The following is a 15316-nucleotide window of genomic DNA, read 5'->3' on the forward strand; positions in this document are numbered from 1 at the left end:
ACAAAGCATTAGCTGGTCTAACCCTCTAACCCATCTCGCTCCTCTACTATCCACCATGAATGCTGGTGCAAGACTTATCTTCTACACCCATCGCTGTGTGCTTCAAGATTCATTTTAAAATCCTGACTCCGACTCTTGCTTTTAAAAGCCCTTCACTTGAGTTCCAGTGTATAATTAAGCCATCATGCACTGAGAAACTGGTTTTGGTTGATTTAGTATATATATATATATATCAAAAAAAGATGCTTTCCTACAGCTTAATTTTAGCATAGGCAATACTGATCCTTTCTTCTGGATCAACAGGTTGAACTTGATTGTTCATCTTTGACTTATATAACTAAGTATTGTATGCACTTTTTATTCTGGTCATTTTACTTTTATTTTGCCTTGTGCCCTTAATGTCCTGTCATGCACATATGGTATGTAGCTGTGATAACTCACATCCTGTATTGTTTTCAGGCCGATTTGCCCTTTTCATTTGTCGCCAATCCTAAACCCCTCTCTTGACCATAACTCTGTATAGTTTGTGACGTGTGGAGGAAGTAGCCAGAACGGTCTCAGCTGCGAGTGTCTTTATCTGCGGCTGTCAGAACTTATCTCATAGCAAAAGTTTGTATATTTAAGTTGAAGAAGATCCTGGTTTTGGAGGGATGTGAGGCTGCTGCAGTTTGTGAGTTGTCATGAAGGTTTACAGAACCTTGAACTGCTTGTCAGTGCGAGGATGCAGGGCTGTGGTGGTACACAATCTCATGTGTAAGAAAATATGAGGGTCACAGCAGAACTGTTGGATGCATTATGCACACAGGAAGCTTGTGGCAGATATATCGATGATATATTATTACTCGAGCCAAGTGAGTCAATGCAGTGTTAACTCCATCTACACTTTCTTAGGGGAAATAGTCTTTAGTTGAAGTTGTTACTTTTTGTTGGGGTGACGTAAGAATTAAAATATAAAGTCACATAACCTTTCTGGTCCTCAGAGGTCTTGTCCTCAGATGGTTCCATCCAAGAAAGAGACCTTTGAGGTCCTAAAAGCGCATGTGACTTTATTTATATTTTATTGAGAAGATGTATAAAGACTCTCTCTATCTTATACGGCTATATCCATTTTCCTTATGCAGAGGGAATGGGGAGATGCCAGACACACAGCCATGAAAACATTTGGGAAATCATTTGGCTTGGCAAACTAGTGCATTGTTGCAAGGGATCTTTGAGTTGTTGATTTATTAAAAAGTTATTATCTCATGAGAATTTAAGGGATAGGTGATTTATAAAGATGTTCATTTTTACCTTATTTTCATTGTGCGGTAATATAATGTACTAGAAAAAAAAATCATCCCCTCCCGCCTTCAGTCTCTACCCCATCTCCCCATGTTCAATGACCATTCGTCCATCCCCTACATGCCCCTCCAACCCCCCTTCTTTTTAAAAAGACCCCTTGTTCTCCATTAATTAATAATATCAGTTGCACGTGTGTGATGCTTAAGCCTCCCGATATGTGTCTATATATATCTAAAAAAATGAACATATCTAAAAAGTTGTTAGCAAACTCTGCCATGATTCAAAGACCTATTTATTTTACCTCTTTATACGGATTCCTTCCTGTTTTGAAGCCATCTGTGTTTTAATGTGGGGCTCAACTAATTTCATGTAGATGGCAGCCACACAACACAGGAGCCGGGAGCTGCCGTGATTCTACCATGGGATCATGTATGTTACATGACCCTGTGCACATAGTTCAGAGTACAGGGTTATTACAGCGACCATGCTGGCTTCCCTGATGCAGCTGATGCTAGCACAGATCAGCAAGTCATTGGCTAGGAGTATGGATGTGCTCATATGTCTGCTCATATACATCGACTATGGAGCATTTACCTCCCAATGCCTTATTAGATGCTGAACTATTCATCGCTATCTTAGATTCTTGAAAAAAAGAGGAAACTATATTTACAACTCATCAGGATTTAGCTGTAAACATGAGTGAGAGGTGAACACGATTGTATCTCATTAACTGCAGAATCCAGAGGGCTTTGTCTTCCATTTGGGATATATTTTTCTCTGAAATACTATAGAAATTAGGGAGCATATTCGCAAGTGAACCGTTCTTTTTAATCAAGCCTTTTTTGTTGCAGTAAAGATTAAAGAAGATGTTGCGTCCATTGAAGTAATTACTTGTATTTGCTGATACTGCAAAAATTGTTTAAAAAGACTTAAGAGCTGCCAAAGAAATCACCGGTTGTGTTGAACAAAGATTTTGTAAAGCTATGTCTGTAACTTTATAAGTTGTTGACCTTTTGTATAAAAAATAAACTCAGGATTAATCAGTGCTTAATACTTTAATTGCATTATGAAGCGTAGAGGTGACATTATTATCACAATTAAATATTTTTCCGTCTACAAATAGGGGGCACAAGATTGCCTGTACAGTTATTCACTTACCACCCGTTTTAGTATGTGATATACTGGTCTGTCTAGCCTTCTTTGCTCTGTTTATAAGCAAAGGACACAAAGGATGGTCGTGTTGTAGCACTGGCAAAACTGTATTCTCTCTTGGCTCCTGTCCTGATGCTCCCACATCAGTGCTACCTTTTGCTAGTTCAGGTACTTAGTACTTTGGTAAACCAAAACCATTAATGTGTAACTTTACTGAAATGCCTGAAAAGTAACGATAGTCGAAGATCCCAAAGGTGGAATAATTGCTATACACCTAAACACAAAAATGAACATGTGATTCCAGATTGTATCCAATGCTCTTGTTTCTTTTGTGGCGTTTACCATGTGGGTGGAGAATGACAAGTCTCTCGTCAAGTGACAAGCACTCTGTAGATATAGTTGGACCTTCCCTTTTCCTTGACCCTGGCTGGGAAAAATTAAATCCTGAATGTAGACACAAGGATAAAATGCACCTGATGCTTATAAACCTTTCTGCTACTTTTTGGCATGCATTTAATGACAGAACCCAACCAGAACCAGCCTCTGAATTTCAATAAGAACTTCTGCTCAGGTAACCGTGGGACAGAGACAGTGAATCACTTGCAATGTACTTTACAATATCTTTATGTGAGAATGCTTTTCAGATACCAATTCAGACAGGTTACACTGCAAATGCCTTCGATGTGTTGCCATTTGACATTATTATAGTGACGACCAAGAACAAATGAAGAATCAGTAATACAACACATTTCAAATCAATTGGTAATGTTATTTTCCATATATATCCAACACAAATTCTAATACTGTGTTGGAATGTCATCCTTATCAGAATTGTATATCTTATGAACAGTTATGATAGGTGCAATATAAACAGTATGGTTGAACATGACAATACTCTATGAGTAATTCAATATGCAATTTTCCAAAACAAAAATAAATTAAAACGCTTTCCTGGTAAAGAATTTACAGCAAGGGTGAAAAATCTGGCAGCCTAAACTGTCAATTAGTGGCCGTAAGGTCCTTCCAATGAAATGTCTCTGCTGGTTTTAATATGGTCAATCACCACCTTCTTCTTCACTTGCTTTCTTCTACAGGCTTTTGAGATACAGCTCTCTCCTGGATTTCCTCATATCTGTCCAATTGTTCTTTCTCTGTCAGCTTCCCTGGCAAAACATCATTACCGCTTCCACTTTCGGTTGGCGTCCCCCAAGGATCAGTCCATGGCTGTTCTCTCTTTATACTTCATCTCTTGGCAAACTAATCAATTCATTTGGCCTCCAGTATCATCTATATGCAATGATACCCAAATCTACCTGTCTTCTCCTGATCTCTCTACTTCATCCCTCACATTCAGTCTCTGGCCAGATCCAGCCGCTTACATCTAAAAAAAAACATCTCTCTCATCCGCCCATTCCTCACCCAAAAATTCACAAAAACTCTTGTTCATTCCCTTATCATTTCCCATCTTGACGATTGCGACACTCTTCTGGTTGGCATTCTACTGTCTCGACTCTCTCCTCTGCGGTCTACTCTAAATGCTGCTGTTAGGCTTATCTTCCTTGCACACCGCTCTTCTTCTGCTTCCCCCCTCTGTGAAATCCTCCACTGGCTCCTGATTACCTTAAGAATGAAGTTTGAAATCCTTTTTAACATATAAGGCCCTCCATGACACTGCTCATCTATACATTTCTGCCTTCATAAACAAATACTCCCCTACTCAACCTTTTTATTTCCATGGACGAAGGCTCTCCTCCTCACGTATCACCACTTCCTTTTCCTGTCTACAAGACTGCACTCATGCTACCCCATACCTACTTCCGCAGAACCTTCAGCTTTCAACCTTCCCTTCCAACATTTAAGAAACATCTCAAAACTCACTTCTTCAGAGAAGCATGAAAGCTTAGTTGCTATAACTTCCCTGTCACTGATACCACCCCACACTACCTCTCACCCTTTCTCTGTGTCTAATGTTTGTCACCCCATTCCCTCAAGATTGTAAGCTTGCGAGCAGGGCTCTCTCCTCCTAATGTATCGGTTTGTCTTAGTCTGTCAATTCTAGTCTGGTCATACCCCTTGAATATACGTATTGGATGAAAAGCTGCGTAAATTGTTGGCTCTATATAAATAAAAGATAATCAGTTTGAATATTCATGTCACTGATGGACAGCTTAAACAGCCAATTAGCAGCAGGAAATGGCTCCTGTTGAAATCAATAGGAAGCATTTACACAGACACACACTGGGTTCTAAACAGACCTCTGCACGCAGCTCATGGCTCTCACCTACAAAATAGTAGATCATCTTATGTTAATACTTAAAGGGACACTTCAGCCATCATAAGCACTTTTATGATGGTTTTTCCCCTTTCCCCACCCCTAGGTAAATGCCCTGCAGAAGATGCCAAATGCATCTCCTTGCATGTGATGTAGTCACCTCCAGTCAGCTCCAGCACTGGCTCTGCTGCATGCAGGGTCTGTTTGCATGAGAACATGAACATTGAGGTATCAACAGCAGTAGGAGTACTCAACATGCTTCTGGCATGTAAACCTCTGAAGGTCTGTGGAACATTTCTCAAGCAAACTATAAATGTGACCTTGGGAATTAATGGAAGCCCCAAATGATATACTTTGATTCATCCCACATTGTAATCTTCCTATACCAATACTTTTGAAAGCTACATTAATAAACTGTATGCATCAGTCATACTGTTATACGTTGAGATTGTTAAATATGTATACATATAATCTATGTACATAATATGCTGTCTAAATTCTACATACATGTATATGTACACTTATTTTTTTGCAAACACAGGCATAACATAATTGACTGTGTACCGCTCTGCTTCTGGCTGACAGGATACTTTCTTTTCATTGAACACAGTCTCCGATGAGGCCTCTCACGTGGTGCAAAGTGAGAATTGTTTCTAATTGAGCAGAAACATGTGGAAGGATCAGGAATATCTCGGGGGATTAGACAAAAATTCCAAATTTGTACTACTTCCAGCCTGCTCTGAGAGCAGGCTCTGCTGGGAATAGATGTTAGTTAGTGTGACCTGCGACCTTGGAATCTGTTGACATGGGTCCTAGCCAGAACTCAGCCACAGAAAGCCTTTGTTAAAGCCGATTCACAGTTCTTTCGAACGGCAGTCAGTGGAAGTCGCCAGCTCCTATGGAAGGAGTGCAGAGCCTTTTTTCCCATGCTTTTGAAACAGAGGACGCCCCTTCACCAGTGAGAACCACATAGCCTCAGCTCAATTGACACTGACAGCTTCCTGGCTTGGGGTTGCCAACTGGCAGGGCATTGATGCATAGAAGAGAAGCAGCTTAAGGACCTGAGTACCAGTGTTTGTGTGCACACTGAAGAACCTTAACACACAGTAATTGTGATACCTTTAACTTTCAATGCGTTCTTGTGTTTAACCAGTTCCATCTGCCAGAAATAAAACATACACACAATAATTTCCCCCATAGTCTAGTGGCAATGGAAGATATGTGGCTTTTATAAAAGCATTTCCTTATCCTCTTAAAAACAGCATCCTATCATTTTCATCCATAAAGGGTTAAAGAAGGCAACATGCATAAAGCAGGTAAATATTATATTTTGTTAGAGTTTGTGTTAAATAATGAAATCCAATTCCTTATTTATTTATTTATTTATTTATTTTTTTTTACATACGACTCATGAGTTTTACAATCTCTTATTTTTTGTAAACATCCTGTTATTCAAGATCATTGTTTTTGGAAAATGAAGGCATTTTCACTGCTGTGTACTTATTTATTTACTAAATAAGGCTTCTAAGGTTTTATATTAGTGCAAAGTGCATATTTATATATACACACACTACTGTGCAAAGGATTTAGGTAGGTAAGAAAAATACTGTAACATAAGAATGCCTTAAAAAACAAACATGTGTTAATAGTTTATTTTAATGATTTTACAAAATACAAAGCGAGTGAACAGAAGAAAAATCGAAATCAGTTTTCTGGTGTGACCTCACTTTGCCTTCAAAACAGCATCAATTGTTCTAGGTACACTTGCACACAGTTTTTTAAGGAACTTGGCAGGTAGATTGTTCAAAACATCAGCTATGTGGGAGCCATACCATCACTTCCAGGACTCCTTGTTCCTCTTTACACTGAAGATAGTTCTTAATGACTTTGGCTGTATATTTGGGGCTGCAGGAATACATTTGGGGCCAATCAGATTCCTCCCCGATTGTATTCCGTGACGAATAAGTATCTGCCTGCACTTCTCAGCATTAAGAGGACCATTAATTCTGACTAAATCCCCAACTCCATTTGCAGAAATGCAGCCCCGAACAGTCAAGGAATCACCACCATGTTTAACTGTTACCTGAAAGCACTCATTATTGTACCACTCTCCAGCCCTTCGGTGAACAAACGGTCTTCTGCTACAGCCAAAACCGGCCAAAAAATTTGACTCATCAATCCAGAGTACTTGCTGCCTTTCCCTTGTTTCAATGTCAGAGGTATGGCATCTTGGCTGCAAGTCATCCATGAAGACCACTTCTGACCAGACTCCTCCGGACAGTAGATGAGTGTACCAGGATCCCACTGTTTTCTGCCAGTTCTAAGCTGATGGCCTGCTGGACTGAAAATTGCGAAGAGAAGTAAGCATGATGTGTCTTTCGTCTGCCCCACTAGGTTTCCTTGGCTGACAACTGCGTCTACATTGCCCGTTTGTGCTTTTTCAAAAGAGCTTGGACAGAACATCTGGAAACCTCTGTCTGCCTTGAAATTGGGAGAAACCTTGATACAGTATAACTACCATATGCCTTTTGCTGTGCTCAGGCTTGCCGTGGTTTATAACTTTTGACATTAAACTATCTTCAGCAATCTGACCTTGTTGAGTTTGGCTGTTCTTCGTCCAGTTTTATTCCTTCTACACGGCTATCTCCGTTTATGGTTGTGTTTCAACCTATGTATTAATTTGATGATCATTAGCACCCATTTGGTATAATTGCTTAATCATCCACCTGTCTATATGCCTACAAAATCCCTGACTTGTGCAAGTGTACCTTGGGTAGTCACGCCAAATATTTGATTTGTTTTAGATTTTTCTTCTGTTCACATACTTTGCATTTTGTTAAACAATAAAAGTTAAACCATTAATGTCTATTTTGAAAAGAATTTCAATAATTTACAGCATTTTTCACACCTGCCTAAAACCAACTAGAAGTGGTTGCATCACCATGGCAACCAACACAATGGTCAAGTCATCAACAAAAAGACCACTTTTCAAACCCTACAAACCCCAAATGTGGCTTGTAAGGTGATATTTAAAAGTTGTATGAGAATATAAGGTATATGTCTGCAGGAATTAGGTAACATGCATTGAATAATTGTATAATAATTTTAGTTCACCACATTTCATTATTTCGATATTAGGAATTTTCTTAATTGTGTAAATATACATGCAGAAGAAACTAAGAATTAAGTTAAGAAATGGTATAATGGGATTAACGCATCTGCTTTTCTTGCTATTGAATGATAAATGATAGCTACTGATCGCCAGACATTGCTTTGCAGCCATCAAAATATGACTTGCACTTTGTACCCTTTCATGTAATTCTTAAATATGTTGGTGGGTAGCTGGGGTGCTGCTTAGCCAAGATACATCACTGTATGTGTGTATATATATGATAAGTCTCAGAAACAGTAATATTGTAGTAAACTGTGACTTTTATTTGCAAAAACAAGTTATAAAAATAAAGCCTAGCTCCAAGCCTTGCCCTTTCTTCTCGGCCTCTCCTTGCCATCTTCAGTCTCCTTGATTGTGAGGCTCCAGGGAGTTTCAACGATGACATATACATATCATATATGATGACATATACATGATTTTGTACAGCTCCTGTGTACAAAACCCAAACATATCATCTCCCATATTTATATGACCAATAGTAACTGTGGCATGCAGCAAATTTGTACCTACCTTTTGTAAATATGCATGCAATTAATATTTTGCATGTGAAATAAAACAAGCTAAAGCCATAAGAAATATTCTGTAATCCTAATTTACCCAGCTGCTTTTTAACTCACCTGCTTATGGTCAGTCTGCAGAGGTACGCAGGAGTCCCTGTCTCCCCAGTGTCCTGTGTGGTTAGTGGGCAGTGGGATATGCCCCCTACAGATTAGTCTTTATTTCTCTATATGGTAAGGTCAGCCCTGGGTGGGTTCAACAAACTATAAAAAAAAGCCTAGAAAGGATCCATCTATGATGTATATGCAGCCTTTACTCCAGACATTCTAATTGTATGTAGAATTGCAAGTAAAAGATGTGAAAAGACTTCAGGAAGTTGCACAAAATCCTGAAATTAAAGTAGCTCAGGGTGCAGTTGCCCTCCTGCCTCCTTGTCAGCTCTCTCTTGTTCTGTAAGTTAAAATGAGGTGCTGAAACAGTAGTGTTCAGCTACTAACTTTCTGTGGCTCTTTGTAAAACTATATATATGGATTACTTCGTATAGAAACATTTAGCATCCCCTCAATAAAGCTTCACTGGCTTACTGGAGGGAAGCCGGCTGCTACTTAGCACATGATAAAATTACTGCTCTGCTTTGTGTTTGCAACGTAGTAAAGATGGTCCTCTTCTTGGATGCTTTTAGAAAAGAAAATCAAGTTTCCTCTGTCATCACACACACTTAAAATGTGCATATATTGCAATTGATGTGGAGATGCCTGAATGAAAAATGTGTGTGTAATTGTCATATACCACAAATTTCAAAGTATTACATTTTTAATTTAATTACTTTTTAAACGGTCTCACTTTTTATTGCTCTTTATGTTTAAAAAGTCAATGAATGTTTTCACCTGTTTATTTCAAACTTGATATCTTTGTGCAATCGTTATGAAATTGAAACGACTTATGTTTACATAATACTCAGTTCTATGTAAAAAGTAGTATAGAGATCCAGATATATAACATTACATGGCAATTATTTATATAGCGCCAGCAGATTCCGTAGCACTGTTACAATCAGTGGGATAATTTAAAGTCACACACAATGGCAAACTGGTGCAAAAGGAGAAGAGGGCCCAGCTCTTGCAGGCTTATAATCTAGTCTGTGGTTGATGGGGAAGTGAAACAATAGGAGAGGTTGTTGATCGTTCGGATGGCGTGATTAGGATGATGGCTGAGAGTGTTAGGAGGAAAGGATGTACACTTCCCAAAAAAGGTGGGTTTTCAGAAAGCTTTTGAAAGTTGTGTACGAGGGAGTACCTGCCGAAACGATGAACGGAATTCCACAGAAGGGGTACGGCACGGGTGAAATCCTGAAATCCAGAAACATTGTTTATGTGTGAATTTAACACATCGGTATGCCTGGCATTCTTCAGTAGCTGTGATTTTCTTTCTAATAAAAAGAGGTTCTGGTGGTGCTGAGAAAACCGATATCACTATGAATTCTGGGATCCTTGGATTGGACTCATTTGCTGCCTGCAAGTTATACTAAATGTCTTTCTTCTTTGTTAATACTGCTTCTAACATAATTATATTTTTGAAAAAGCATCGATAGGTCTTCACGTTTTTGAATTGTTAGTTAAAAACAAACTTCATGTACATTTTCTGTAAGGCAAACCAATGCACTTAACAACAGAGAAACCCCAGGTTACCATATGGTCCCTAGCTGCAAATGCATACAATTTAACAGGAATGGCCAGTTTAGAATCGTTTTTCTCTGTTAATATGCATTTAATTCTTCTGCTCCCATGCTGCTGATTGCTGTCGGAGAAGTGGCATCAGAGAGGGTGCCAGCAATGCTAAAAATGCTTACCTCTCAGTTTTAGCTTGTTGTTAAGCACGTAGCAGGTGAAGCCATCTTGACCTCCAGTGGTTATACCTCCCTTTCTTGAACTCTTCAGACCCACTCTGCTCCCTCCTCGCTTGTTGAGGGATTAAGTTGTGCCACCTTTTGACGCTGAGCCTTCAGGATGGTTTGGCACAGTTGCAGCCTGAAGTACAAGGAGTTGTTTACAAAAGGGGCCATGGACTTTCGGTCTTTCTGTAGAAGCATTCAAGCAGGAAGGCCTTGCACAGTCTGTTTGGCACAGTAGCCGTGCTCAGCTGGCCTCCTGCCCTCCTGCTGGTAGTCGGGGCAAAGGATGTGCCAGATCTCAGATTGTAACAGAGCAGAAAGGCCGCCTGCAAATCTGCTTGTAGTTAGCATGAGGCCTTTTGGCAGAGACGGAAGGCTGACCCATCCAGTCGGCCCTTTTACCTTAATATTTTCCATCTGCTCTGCAATGACAGACCTGAGTTGAGGTTTGAGTTATGAGGAGTGTGATGGGAAACTGCTTTGAAACATTGTTCTAGGACTTGCAGTAAAAGACATTTCCCCTCTCGCTGCGGTGATTTAACCCTTTGGTTCTCTTTAGACAGAAACACAAGCAGCTTCACAGACTATCCGTTTCCATGATATGTTGCAGTGATATCCTGATGACACTTGGGCTTGGTTTTGCTTTGATGGACTTGCAGACACTACGTGTTGCTTCCAGAAGATTATTCCTGCCTTCACTTTTTGATTAGCTTGCAGTGATTTTTTCCCTAGATACTTCTAAACATTTTCCTGTGTATTACAGAAGTGGTTTGCAAATTTCTTGCATAAGTATTGCAAGTTTTATGTACATTAAACAAATTCCAATAGTATTTTTTTTATATATATATATTATAGTTATTTATAGTTTAGTTTTATGATGCCTTATTTTGCTAATATGTCACCATTAATATTATTCACGTTATTAGTAATAACTCAATTATTGTAAATAGTGTTTGTAGTGGTTACTATTTTTGCTTAACATGTTGTGTAGTGAAGTTTGACTTTCATAAAGTTCTATCAATGGATATAAGAGTTATAAAATACATTGTACTCATTAAGAGAAGTTATTCGCTCAGTAACTCGGCGAGCTCTCTTTAGATCAATAAGAGATACTATTGTATTGACAGTAAAAACATTTTACCTCGGAATCAATAAAACACAAAAGGAAGAATATTTTTTTCTATTTTTTACAAGTTTCCTTTCCAAACTCCAAAATGATGTGTCTAAAACACGCAATAACATTTCTTTCAAGTGAGACTCTTTGGAACCATACCAGCGATATATCCCATAATGCAATGCTCATGCCACGTGTATCACAGGTGATTAACGTTAGCCCACCGTGCTTGTAGTTCAGACGCTACTTAATATTTTGAGTTATTTTTTTTTTAATCTATGAAGAATGAAGATAAAATACTTGAGTGCTCTCTGCATTCCACACATTGATGATCTAGGAGTTTTCCAGAGGCAGTGCTGGTACTGTATTGTAAATTACTTGTAATTCATACAGGAAGGCAACTTTTAGCTAATATTAAGCTTAGAAGCTTTTAACCTTGATTATTGTTCTGAGAATAATGCTGTATGATGAATCAGCTGTATCCCAGGTCTCTCTAATATACTATTAGGACTGTAATAATAAATGAATGTATTCTACATTAGTTTTCCTTGTGAACACCATAGATATATAGGCCTGTGAGGGTGTGCAAGAGCATATTGATCCATCTAGTCTGTCTTTTTTTAACCCCTTCACAATCAGGTTTTTTTTGTACCCTAACTATTAGAGCTATTTGGCATTTCCGCTATGTGTTACAATTATTCCCCTTTTCTGTGAATGGTGTACCCATATGAACTAAAATCTTTTTTTCAAGGAGAGATAAAGTTGTGGTTTGAGTCCGTATTTAACATTTAATATGAGTAATTTAATTTATTAAAAAATAGAAAAATATTATTGTATGTAAATCCAAATTAAACCAAAATTTGACAATTCAGTGAAAAGTACTGATTTTGGAAATGTGTTATAGGCCATGTAACATAAGGTGTGCAATCCTGTTTCAAAACTATTGTTTTTTTACATTTAGTTTGCTTGGAAGCTTAAAACTAAACAGTCGGGGGGGGCAGTGTGGCATATCTGGGGGGGCAGAGGGGCATATTAGGGGGTATAAGGCATATCTGGGTGGCAGTGGCATATAGGGGCTATAAGGCATATCGGGGGGGCAGAGTAGCATATCTATAAATTGAGGGGGACCTTAACCCCTTCAAGACCGGGACGTACCTGGTACTTACTGGTCAAAGGTCACTGGTAGACCGGGACGTACCAGGTATGTCATTGATGATGCGCGATCCAGCGTCGCTATGAACGCTGGGATTGCGAGGGGAGGCGCTTTGAAGCGAATCACCAGCACGGAATTTAAATATTTAAAAAAAAGTCGGTCCTGAAGGGGTTCAAATGGCTATTGGTTTTCCAAATTTCTGTTTGTATATAACATGTCCTGTCAAAAACAGGATTAACTGCATAATAGATGCCAAAAATGTTAAAATACATGCATTCCTGTTCATTAGGTAAAATACTGTTTTACCATTCCATTGTTTATTTTTTCTTTAAAAATACATTTTTCTTTAAAATAGCACCAAACTATAAGGGTGCGGCCTATAATCAGGCCAATACAGTGTGTGTGTATATATCTATATCTATCTATCTATATATATATATATATATATATATATATATATATATATATATATGTATATGTATATTTACTCACAAAGTCTATTGCACACCATTCCAAATATTCCAAGCCTGGTGCCAGTAACCAGCAGTTTCCATACAAAGCACTCTCAAAGTATGGTCAGCAAAAGTCAAGTCAACGTTTCAGTCATTGCTGACTTTCATCAGAATATAGATATATATATATATAATTATTAATCTACTTCCTTATGATACACCATAAAACAATCATAAATGAGAGGGGCCCCAGAACTGGACAAATAAATGAGCTTTTATTCAATCTAGCATTCTTCTTGCTTTTCCGGATGCTTTATTACATTATCTGCTCACCTTTAAATCTTTTTGAGATAATCCACCTGCTTATTCCTTTCTCCTGACCTTTGAGTTGACTCTGTGTTTTAAATTTATGATTTTATGCCACAATAATCTTTAGGTCCCAAATCCTAGCTTCTAATTTTGTTTATTGTTTTACTAAATTAACTTTGAGAATAGTTTGAGTAGAACGCCAACCGGTGTAAGCAGTGCAAGTGTTATCCCCTCCCCCCAAAAACAAAAATCGGCTCATTGCAGGATACAGCATCTTATTTATGGTAGCTGAAGTGGAAGGAAAAAAGCCCAGGTGTTAATGGACGTTCTAGAATCTGCCATAAAAGATGATGAATAGCAGTCTGGTAACAATGGTCTAAGATTACCATACAATACATGCTGTCTGTATTATTTCTGAAGTCAGGAAGGTGAGGGCCTCTCGTCAGAGCCAGTGATTGCAGTATCAGACTTTCCCATTTATTCTTGCACTTGTTAGTCTGTATTTCACATATGTGAACGTAAAGCTTTTTGTCACTTGTTTTTAATGGAAATCTCATAATAAGGGGCTCTTAACAATTCATTATTTAAGAGGGCTGAGCTACCAAGTAGGAGCTCTGCGGGCCTCGTATTGATGCACTCAGAATGACAGCATTTCTTTGCTCTCAAGCAAACAGCTTTTCTTGATCCTTTATTTCACTAATGCTGAAAATGATGCCACATAATGTTCCAGCAAGAGAACTTTTACTAGTAAATGACTTATTTTATAGATTTTTGGTCTGCTCTAAAGCTGAATGTTTTTCATGTGACCCCACTCTTAGCTCCCATTAGATCTAATGTGGGGAGTCTGCCTTCTGCAAACCATACAGGAGGTGAGACATTATGTTGTTTAATCCATCTTTTTGTTGATGTTGAAATGTAGCGTTACAGGGAATGGACAGCTATCGATACAGCTCCTGTGCATTAAACCTTTAGGTTTTTATGACATTGAATTTTTTGTGCAGTGTACATATGCCAAACCCACAGCGTATTCTCATGGTAGAGATCATATACTGAGACTATTAGTATTAATCAATTGCAATTATATATTAGTAACTACATAAACTAATGATTTAGTGTACCCGATATCTGAGTCATATAACTAAGTATGTCACTGGAACATACTCATTATTATTTCTCAGAGCGTAGAATCTTATTAACTGTGTCATATTTGCCTTGCTATTATTTTTTCAGGAAATGCTTAATTCTTGAAATTATAGAATACATTACAGTCCAGTAGGGCAAATACTATATAAATAAATATATACATAAACACAAACACTGTAAGGACAAAAGTATTTGGACATACCTCTTAGTTATTGAATTCAGGTGTTTCAATCAGACCCATTGCCACAGGTGTGTAAAATCAAGCACTCTGCAGTCATGCAGTCTGCCTTTACAAACATTTGTGACAAAAATAGGTAATTCTGAAGATCTCAGTGAATGCAAGCTTCGTACTACGAAAGGAAACTGCCTTCTAGATATTTCATCCCTGCTAGATATACCACATCAACTGTAAGTGGTATTATTGGAAAGTGGAAGTGTTTAGGGACAACACTGAAGAAGCAGAAGACCACATAAAGTTGCAGAGCAGTGTCACAGAGTGCTGAGGCGCATGATGCGTAAAAGTTACTATCTCTCTGATCATTCTGTAGCTGAAGAGTTCCAAACGTCTACTGGCATTAATATCAGGCACAAACACTGTGCGGCGGGAGCTTCATGGAATGGGTTTCCATGGCTGAGCAGCTGCATGCAAGCCTCACATCTCTAATTGTCTGGGTTTGGCAGATGCCAGGAGGACATCACCTGCCTTTGTGTCATTGTGCCAACTGTAAATGTTGGTGGAGGAGGGATAATGGTATGGTTTTTCATGGGTTGGGACCCTTACTTCCATTGAAGGGAAAGCCTAATACAAAGACATTTTGGACAATGCTATGCTTCCAACTTTGTGGGATCAGTTTGGGGAAGGCCCTTTTCTGTTCCAAC

General features: G+C 38.5%; 1 protein-coding gene across 5 annotated transcripts in view; it reads left to right on the forward strand.

Annotated features, from left to right (window-relative positions):
• Nucleotides 1-15316, forward strand: part of DENND1A (DENN domain containing 1A) — a 263707-nt gene that overhangs the window by 65988 nt on the left and 182403 nt on the right. The window lies entirely within an intron of this gene.

The sequence above is a fragment of the Spea bombifrons genome, chromosome 8 (genome assembly GCF_027358695.1).
Source record: "Spea bombifrons isolate aSpeBom1 chromosome 8, aSpeBom1.2.pri, whole genome shotgun sequence".
NCBI classification, from domain to species: Eukaryota; Metazoa; Chordata; class Amphibia; order Anura; family Pelobatidae; genus Spea; species Spea bombifrons.